This window comes from Neopelma chrysocephalum, unplaced genomic scaffold (genome assembly GCF_003984885.1).
Source record: "Neopelma chrysocephalum unplaced genomic scaffold, ASM398488v2 Primary Assembly neopelma1_75, whole genome shotgun sequence".
Classification (NCBI taxonomy): domain Eukaryota; kingdom Metazoa; phylum Chordata; class Aves; order Passeriformes; family Pipridae; genus Neopelma; species Neopelma chrysocephalum.
In genome coordinates, this window is record NW_020897736.1 from 13,560,739 (window position 1) to 13,569,096 (window position 8,358).

The following is an 8,358-nucleotide window of genomic DNA, read 5'->3' on the forward strand; positions in this document are numbered from 1 at the left end:
GGTTGGTCTGTGTATCCCCCAGGCAGTGGTGGATCACAGCACCCAGCCACTACCACAGCATTTTGGAGATGAAATATTAGTTTTCCACTCGTTGGTCTGGATTCTGTTTCCACCCTGAGAGCTGGCAGAGCTTCCCAAAGTGCCCGACTCCCTTCAAAACCCCTGTAACAGTGGCTCTGATGCAGCTGGAGGGAGGATATTCCAAGCCCAGATTTTCCTGCTGCTCTGGTAGGGCAGCATTAGGAAATGACAGGCTGCAGTGCACGAATAGCGCTGGGAAAAGGCTCCACTTCATTTTACTCCAACCAGAAAGTTTGTTCACCCAGAAGCCCTTTTGGGGGAGCTACTTATTTTCTAATCTTGTGGTAATAATGGAGTGATACAGAAGTCTGGGGATAATGAAGACAAACTGATTTCCTAATGCACCGAGCACAAAATAGAAGCAGGGAAGGGTTTCAGCAACGAGACAGAAAAAGAGTTTATTTTAAATAAAGATTACAAAAATAACCTACTGTCAAAGATGATGTGAAAAACCATTAAATAGCAATTTAACGTAATTATAATCGCGGGTGAGCTAAGGGCTATCTTACACAATTCCAATCAATCTTACTGTCTGGCTGTGTTATCCCGAGCCCTCAGTCCTGACTCCAGGGTTCCCCCTGCAGAAGGACTCTGTTTAGGAAGCAATTCCATGACAGCCAAAGCCATTGGGATCAAGGGATGTCCTCTGCCTTCCGCAGCCGTGCCAGCCCTTTGCCGGAGTCGAAGCCGGAGCGTGGCACCTCCCAGGGATCTCACCAAACGAGGAGCAGATGGCACCATCATGCTTGGCTGTGCTGGAATTTTATGAGCATGGTGGATCCTTATTTACTAAGCTGGCAGAACTCTGCACGCCCCTGCCCCTTCCCAAGAAGGGCATCGATCAGCCGGACCGCGCCGTGCTCATCCCACAAAGTGCTTCTGCTCCCAGGAAATCATGTGCAAGAGAGAAAAGAGTACTGGAAGAACCTTCAAGCTGGGATTCAAATGTCTGTGCAGGTGCCTGTAGGTGTTGGTGGGATCCTACCTGTTGGGTTGTGGTTGCCTTGGCCGGGACCCGGTGTAGGGTTGTGATGTCCCATGTCTCCCCCCAGCATTTTGGTCTGAAACAAAGGCTCCTCTGTCAGCCTGGGACGAAGAACTCAAGAAAAATTAATAAAACTAATCCTGGTAATCTAATTTAGTGCTGGTTCGAAGGATTCTCTAATCATGGGAGGTGAATCAGAGACTAATTGATAGGGTTTGGGAGTTGCCCTTCATTGCAGTTTTTTCAATGCTGGACCAAAATATCATAGTGGGGAGCTGATGGCACCATCCTGCCCCAGCTGGCATGATTTATATCCCAACGAGGGGGTGAGGTTCAGCCCAGCTTTGGACATGCTGGGAAGAAGTTGAGTGTCTCTTGTTCCTGTGAAAATCAACATGAAGGGCCAACATTTTCCCTGCTTACCAACGTCCCAGAGTGCTGCTCCCAAAGAGGGCTGCACCCTTCTCCATGGCACCTGGGAATGCAAAGAGAAGGCAGCGCTGGACCAGGAGTGGTTGGGGGTTTCTCCATGTCAGTTGGATGTTTCTGGATTGACAGTTGGACTTGATGACCTCAGAGGTCTTTTCCAGCCCTCATGATTCCACGAATCTTTGAAGGGTCTTTGGGAAGCACAAAGGCTTTTGCTCAAGTAGCTCTGAGCAGCTTCTCCTGCCTCCTCCTGAGCCAGAGAACCCTTCCCAACACTCCATGCTGGTATTTTCCAGGTTGAACTTAGCCACAGTGTTCTCTGGACTGCAAGGAAAGCCTCTTGAAAAGTGAGCAACAGGGAGGTAGGACCAAGGGGGAGATGCCCTGAACCACTGTCAGCAGCCTGAGGGAGCTCATTTCATCCCCAGGCAAAGGGGAGCTGGGGATTAGCTTCGTGTAAAAGATTGTTCTGAGGGGGTAAATGTACTAATTAATTTGATTTTCACTTGGAAAAGGGGTGGTGGTTTGAGAGCTAAAATTGCGTGATTATTGCCAGCACATAAATTTCTTCTAGAAATGTGGCTGCAGTTTATCCTGATCATATTCAACTTCAGGCAATGAAAATTCTTCTTTCTGTTTGTTTTGGCTCTCCTCTTGCTGCTACAGCGTCTGCAAAAACATGTCATGCATGAAATGCTCCCCTCCATTTCGACAAGTTGTTCCTTATTCTTGCTAATTTTTCATTAAGAAAAATGCCAGGAACACCAGAGACCCCGTCAGGTCTCTGTAATAGCTGTGCAGCAAGATTAAAGGCTGAGAAGTGTGGGGCTGCTGGCATCGCTTCCTATCCATTATTTTAATGTCTTTGTTGGGAAAAAAAAAGCCTCCCGACCCATTCCTGCACTTCTCAGCCACGACAGCTGGAATTTTGCCTCTGGAAAACACTCACGACAGGGTGTAATGTATAGTTTGTACAAGGTAAATGTGCTGGCCAGGCCGGGTTGTTACACACCATGTTCAGCCAAAAACTGCCTCGGGCTGGCTCTGGGTGCTGCTGGTGGCTGAAGGGGGGCAATTAGTGTGATTAGAGCAGAAAGTGGAGGTTCCAACCAAAACAAGGGGGTTGGTGGGATAGGAGAAGTAGAGTTTCTGAACCAGTTCCTAATAACTCCCCGACGGGGTCGTGTGCTGGGTGAAAGGGACCACGAGGCACATGGACCATAGGTGGGGATGAGGAGCAGGGTTTTGGTCATGGCCCACACTGATGCTTTAAATAGGAGCAGGAGAGATGCTCTGGAGGTGAAATTCAAGGCTGAAGTTTCCATGAATACGTCCTCTAAATTCCTGCAAGAGCTGGGGGGGTCTGAGAAGGGCAGAGGACCTGACCCTGATGAGATGATGGGGGTGAGAGGGAGGATTTAGGAGTGTGAGGAGCCCAGGAGCTGAGGCTGGAAAAGCTGCTGTGAGAAAGGAGGTCAGAGGGTTTGAGTGGGATAAATGGTGATTTTTTAGTGACCAGTGTTACAACCTGCATTGGGTGGTGGCCATGTGGGGTTTGGAGTGAAACAGGTCCATCCCTGACTGGAAGGATCTGCAGAAAGGGAACGTGCAGGAATAAGGTAACTGGACAACGCTCTCAGGCCCAGGATGGAATTCCTGGGGTGATCCTGTGCAGGGCCAGAAGCTGGACTAGATGATCCTTGTGGATCTCTTCCAACTCAGGACATTCTATGACTCTGAAACTGGTATTTTAGGGTATTTTTATCAAGGGTATTTTTGTCAGCCTCCTTACCCCTCCCACCCTCTGCCTTGTGTTGCCAACCTCCAAAAGCACAGGGAAATCTTCCATAAAACCCATTAAATGAGATTTTAGAACTGAAGGGCACAGTTAAACTGAGCAGTGTCTGACACAGTTTGAGGCTGCTACAACAAAGCAGCAGTGGGTGAGAAATTTGGTAGCTCAGTACCCAAAATAACCATTTCCCTACACAGAGCGGCACGTGCCTTCAAGCACGGAGCAAACTTGGTGATGCAGCTGCAGAGAGCCAGCAACCAGCTCCTGAAATGGGAAGAAGAGTCATTTACATGGTAATTAATAGCATTTGTGCATGTGAGGGCCGGTGTCTCCCCAGGGACCTCCTTCATCCCAGCACACTCATGGGGACCCCTCGTCCCTGAGAGCGGGGAAGGAAGCGAAGCCCCCAAATAGCTTCATTTCCTCAAGGACTTCTCCCAGCAGATGGGATAAAATTGCTATAAAAACCCAGAATCCCGAGACAGGGAAATATAATGAGCTGTGGGCAAGGGGAAAAAATAAATGCTGAGGGATATTTATGCAGCGTGGGGAGTAGAGAGACCAAATCAGAAATTCCAATTAAGTCCATAATTTATTTCAACGGAAATATTAAAATTAGAGATGGGCCCAAGCGGTGAATTTCCGATTGGGATCCTGATCCAAATGCCATGTCTGGGCTGGGTCCGTGTGGAGCAATCTCCATCCTGTCATGATGAACAGCATGGACCTGCACCCACCGGCAGGTCCTCCAAAAATTCTGTTGGAACCCCATTAGATGAAGTAGCAGCATTCAAAGGGCATCATAAATGGTAGATATTGGGAGATGGGATAATTAAAAAAATATATATATTAATATCTCTCAGCCAAAAATTTACAGGAAGGAAGGAAGGATACATTGAGAAATAGCATGTACACCCTGATTAAACAAGTGGGAATTAGCCCTGGGGAATGCTCAGGACAAAGAAGAGGCAGTTCCCTTTTGGTTTGGCTCATGATGTGAGGAATTAAAAGGCTGGTAAAAGCTACTGCAGATTTATGAAAGGATGAGAGCACAACGCATTCAATGCCATTTCAGCAGGACTCTGTGTTGCAAATATTTACTATTAAAAATATTCTCAGTGCTGGACCAGAAATTGCTCTGGGTTTGGTGCATGGCCTGGCTCTGTCACTGCTGGCAGTAACATCCCAGGAGGGTCTGGGCAGTGGCCACGGTGGCACCATGTCCTGGCACCCCATCCCAGCACCCTGGGCCTGGTTGGGTTGTGATGGGAGCATCCCCACTGCCTTTGAGTTAACACCCATCCTGGTACTGACATGGGAATCTCAAGGAATTAGAAAAGTCTAATTTTCTCCTCTAAGGGAGTGATCCCAAAGAGTGTTGCCTTGGTGGCTCCGTGCAGCTCATCAGCACCAAGGAGTGGGTTTGTGTGGCTTCTTTCCACCTGGGTCACTCACCAAACATCTCCACTTGGGTCTATGTTGCTTTGCTCTCTGGGATGCCCATCCCATGGCCATGTACCAGGGACAGAAGGATCCACCACTGCAGGCTCGCCGGAGCACCAACAGTAGCACCCGAAGCTCTTCTGTGGGGTCAGCAGGTCAACCCCAACCCCACACACCCACCCCAGCTGCTGAGTTTTCCTTTCAAAGCCTTGCACCTCCTCAGGAGACCTGTGTTAGCGTTTCATTTCAGCCTTCCAACATCCACAGCCATCATGAGTCATGTTTTCCACCCCCCTCTTATTTAACACGGCACTCTCAGCCAACACATTTTATGGCCCGAAGTCGTTGTGATTAGAAATGTGTGTTTTCAATGTATGTTTTCAATGTATGTTTTCAATGTACTTTCCCTCCCTCCGCCCCATTCAAACCCTCCATTTACCAAAGGGAGAAAAGTATTTTAAACATGTAGATCAAAATTACACACCAGCTTAAACGTGTCACTTTTTGGCACAGCCCCCTCGTTTCTCAGCCAAGGCTTGCAACTAAGATTTCTGCTCCTCTATTTTATTGATGTCCTTTTTTCTTCTTTCTTTCCACGAGCACAAATAGCCACTTAAGCAAAATAGATTTAACCCCTAAGTATCTGCTCCATCTGCTCCCCTGGGGCTTGGGTTTTGTGCTGATCCACAGCATTTCTCAATACCATGGTGGTGCTTGTTGGCCATGTGAAGTTTCTTGGTTTCTCCAAGTTGTCTCAGATCTTTAAGCTTGGGCTGAAACCCACTGATGGTTCCACATGAGGAGTTATGGGTTTTCCCAGTTGCAAATATGGGTTTCTTAAATAGAAAGGTCTGAATCTTAAGTAAATAGAGGCTAATTTATGTCCTGCATCTCATTTACAAGGAGTTTCTAAGGTGATGTAGCCTTTAATGCACTGCGCAATTAAAAGGGGGATTGTGGCTGCAAAAAAGAATGGCAGCTAAAAAAAAATAGAGAATATGAAACACTATTTTACATTGTATTTGCTCTTGTAACAGGAAGATCCCACCAGGCAAAGGGGTTGAGATGCCGAGGTTGGAAATGGAATATGTTTGATGACACGCACGGAGAACATTTTGTCTCCTGGCACATGAGGCATAAAACACAACCCTGTTGTGCAGTGTAGGGGTTTTCCAGGCTTCTCTGCTGCATTTAGAACTCTGTGGCCTCAGGTAATAAATACATGTGTACACACACCCACATTCATCCTTATCCCGGGCCGAGGATTAACCAAAACAGGGGAAGTGCATCCTTGGTGGAGCTCAGTTACCGAGGCTGTGCCGGAGCATCCGGGTCAAGCCTGAGCAGCAGAACAGAGGGGACAACAAGAGGCTCTTAGTTTGTCTCTGCGTGGATGCAGGGCACGATTTGATAATGTCACACACTGGGAAGTGACTCCTTCCCCTGCAAACCAGGGAGCAAATCCCCTCTTCCCTATCCCAGCAGCGACAGCTGCTCCTGCTTCCCAGGCTGGTGGGACATGCCAGGTCTGATGTGAGCAGGGATTTTCACTGACACCATATAGCAGTGGCAACAGATGGAACCATAAGATCAATATACAGTCCACATAATTAAGAATCGTGTATTTAATTGTGCCTTTTCAACAAGCATTTCAAATGCTCCTTAAATCAGCCACGTGGTTTTTGATATGGGAAACAGTTGTGAAATGTTTCATTTGGAAACGGCAGAGACTGATCCAAACAAGCTGAGCCGCTGCCTTGTGTTTGTGAAAGGTTTTTGGCAGCTCTGGGGAAGGGGGGTCTCCACAAACCATCACTGTGTGAGTGGGTTGTGATATCCAAGAGATTAACCTGGGGGGGTAAAGTGGAGCACAATTAATTTTATCCTTCTGAAAGCTTTGGGCTTAATCCTTCAAAATTCTGTGGTTTTGGATGAATCAAAGTGTTTTAAACTCTAATGGCTCCCGTGTGAGTTCACCATTGTGGTATTTGGGGAACCTGAGGCACAGGGGGTCCTATGGGCCAGGTTAGGTGAGGGGAGCAGGAGAACTGAGCCCTCCCTGCCTCTTTTCTCCTTTGCTTGAGGGTTTGATCAGTAGGACCAAAACCCTTCCCAAAATCAACATTATCCACCAAATGCTACAGCAGGGAACGATCCGAGCAGCCTGTTTGTAAACTTGGAAGAACTGGATGTTCCCTCACGTCAGTGTTCTCCCTTGAAAAGCTGAAATGAAAGATGTTGCATCCTGTGGGGAAAACAATCCCATTTGGCTACTCTTTTAGGGGTCTAACCAAAGCAACGGGCTGGAAGTCAAACCTGCTCAACTGGTGGTTTGGAAGTTGTCCCGTCACCTGCTGCCCATCCCCAAGCACGCAGTGGGATGCTCGGGCAGCCAAAATCCTTGTGTGAGTCTGGAAGGGGCCTGGGTGGTGGGAAAGATGCTCTGTTGGGGAAGGCTGGACCCTTGGCCATGGGACCACTGCCCTCCAGCAGCTTTCTGTGTGGTGCTGATGCGTTTTGAAGGCTTTGAATCTGGGAAGAATACCAGGGAATCGTGGAATGGTTTGGGTTGGAAGGGACCTTTTCAGGTGATCTGGTCCAACCCCACTGCAGGGAGCTGGGACATCCCAGATTCCCACCAGCCCCAGATGGACCTCGGGTCAATCCAGATGGTCAGAGATGGTCAGCAGAGCCCGGGGTGCTGCAGGAGGTGCATTTGCAATGGCAGGGGGAGATGAAGTCATGCCCCCCGTATCACATATTTTTGCCATTTGGCATCATCTCTTGTTCTAAAGGGTTTCACCACCTTAGCAAGGTGCTTTTGGGTTGTTTCCGCTCGCCAGTGCCATTTTAGGAGGTCATTTGTTTGTCTGCTGGTTGGAACAGAACATTAAAGCCACATCCAGACAAGTCCAAGGGCTGGGAGGAGGCTGGTCTGGTCCCCCAGGAACCTCAGCCACCCCACCTGCAGGGGCTCAGCCCCAGGCCACCCCTGCCCCTCAGCACAGGTTCCCAGGGCTCAGAGGGCTGTGCTGTGGTGGGGGGAGATCAAGGAGGTGGAGAATCCCAACTCCACCACCCCCTGCACCTCCCAAGCAGGACCCCAAACCCTGCAGTGGTTCCTCCCTGGCTCAATTTATCCTAAACGTGGCCACATCCCTCAAACGGCCTCGGCGCTCCTCTGTTTGGGCAGGTAATGATGATACAGACTCATTTATGCAAGATTATCCTTTTATCACATTTCCAGACTCATTTATGAGGCTCATGTTTTCCCCCCAAGGGCATCATCAAGTGAGTTAAGTTGTACTATTTGCCTCCTGCAGTGAACTGGCAGGAGCCTACTTCATTGACTGATGAGGGCTGCTGCCTCCGCCAAATAGGGGCTGTGTGATGGATATTTTACTTGTGAATATTATAGCTGGAAATTAGCATGTTTATTGAGGTAGAATGTGTTTGTTTACATTCTGCTACCCATGGTATTACCTTTTATGACCTGAGTTATTTAGCTGAAGATAAGCGTAAGCGCTCCCCATCTGGGGGAGGGGAGGGAGGAAATTAAAAAAAAAAAAAGAAAAGAAAAAATAGATTAATGAGCTACTAGATATCAAATGATGCTTTAAGTAAG

General features: G+C 48.2%; 1 long non-coding RNA gene across 1 annotated transcript; it reads left to right on the top strand.

Moving 5' to 3' along the window:
• The first annotated feature begins 1,688 nt into the window (after nucleotides 1–1,688).
• On the top strand, nucleotides 1,689–5,932 carry LOC113969868. The gene is made up of 3 exons (XR_003534957.1): nucleotides 1,689–1,791; nucleotides 3,488–3,583; nucleotides 5,771–5,932. It is a non-coding gene; the product is annotated as an uncharacterized LOC113969868 (long non-coding RNA).
• Nucleotides 5,933–8,358: the final 2,426 nt, after the last annotated feature.